We start from the raw sequence: 1,287 nt of genomic DNA on the forward strand, positions 1-1,287 counted from the left end.
ACCTAATCAAGTTTCTTGACGATGGTGTGCAGAGTGGGTGCGAGCTCATGGCCAGCGGCTAACTCATAAACTCCCTTAGAATGGGACGAAGAAGGTTAGGAAGTTTTACAAGCAGGGGCAATGTGTTGTTGAGAGTTCTTGAAGAGGGTCTCAAAAGGAGTCCAAGCCTTATTCTCATGCTTTGTGGGAAAGTACCTCCACACGATGTGTTGACCATAGATCGATTATGCTCAGCCAACCCCTCACAAAATGTTTGGACTTGTTGCCACCTAGGGACTTTATGATGAGGAAATTCATGCAGAAGGTCCCTAAAATGCTCCCAAGTCTTGAAAAATTTCCCATCATATATCTGGAAAAAAACTAGTGATGGCTTTCCTAAATTGATTAGTCTTCCTGATGGGGAAGTACTTTATGAGAAATTTATGTTGCATGGTGGCCCAGGTGGTCATTGAGTTCGGCTCTAAAGAATTTAGCCAATACTTGGCTTTGTCCTTAAGAGAGAACAAAAATAGCCTAAGGTAGAGGGCATCATCACCAAAATTGGAGATGCAGATGGTAGCAAATTTCAAGGAATTCATCAAGATGCTTACTAGGATTTTCAGAGGAATCTTGATTGAAGTTGGGAAGCATCGATATGATCAAGGTCTTGATTTCATATTGTGCCACTTTGACATTCGGGAACTGAATGCAAGACAGCGATGTCTATGCGTTGGGAGTGAAATGGTCTCGCAGAGGCCGAAGACGTTGCTCCACTGCCATAGGTTGACGGGGAGCATGAGGGTCCAAATTTTGATTTAGGTTATTGGGAATCAGAATTGGTTGGTGTTTGGTCATGACTTTAGAATCAGAGGACTCAACTGACTCTGGACTCGAAGTGGATTTCCTAACTGATCTACGGGGTCTCTCAATATTAGGGTCAATAGGCACTACTTTGGCTTCCAAAGATCTCAAACCATGCATACAACAATGTAGCACAAAATATAGTAAACTACATTAATTTTGGCTCACTACCGTAAGTGAGTCCATGGCAACGAAGCCAAAATTTGATAGCTTCGCCAAGGCTTGGGTCCTTAACTACCAAAGATAAAATTTATAACCTAACTACTCCAAAGTTTGGTAGAACAGTGAGTAAGTCGGAGTTGATCTTTAGGGACTCAATGTAGTGGTGTACCAAATTAATCTAATTTACTATACTAGAACAATGAGAAAAGAATGAATTTGGGGTTTTCTATTTAAACTACGAAAGCAAATTAATTAAATTGAATTCCTTATGGAAAATTAATTCCC

General features: G+C 40.7%; 1 non-coding gene across 1 annotated transcript; it reads left to right on the forward strand.

Annotated features, from left to right (window-relative positions):
- Positions 1-275: 275 nt before the first annotated feature.
- LOC131145248 (small nucleolar RNA R71) lies at positions 276-382 on the forward strand. The gene has a single exon (XR_009134036.1). It is a non-coding gene; the product is annotated as a small nucleolar RNA R71 (small nucleolar RNA).
- The last annotated feature ends 905 nt before the right edge of the window (positions 383-1,287 follow it).

The sequence above is a fragment of the Malania oleifera genome, chromosome 12, assembly GCF_029873635.1.
Source record: "Malania oleifera isolate guangnan ecotype guangnan chromosome 12, ASM2987363v1, whole genome shotgun sequence".
Taxonomy (NCBI): domain Eukaryota; kingdom Viridiplantae; phylum Streptophyta; class Magnoliopsida; order Santalales; family Ximeniaceae; genus Malania; species Malania oleifera.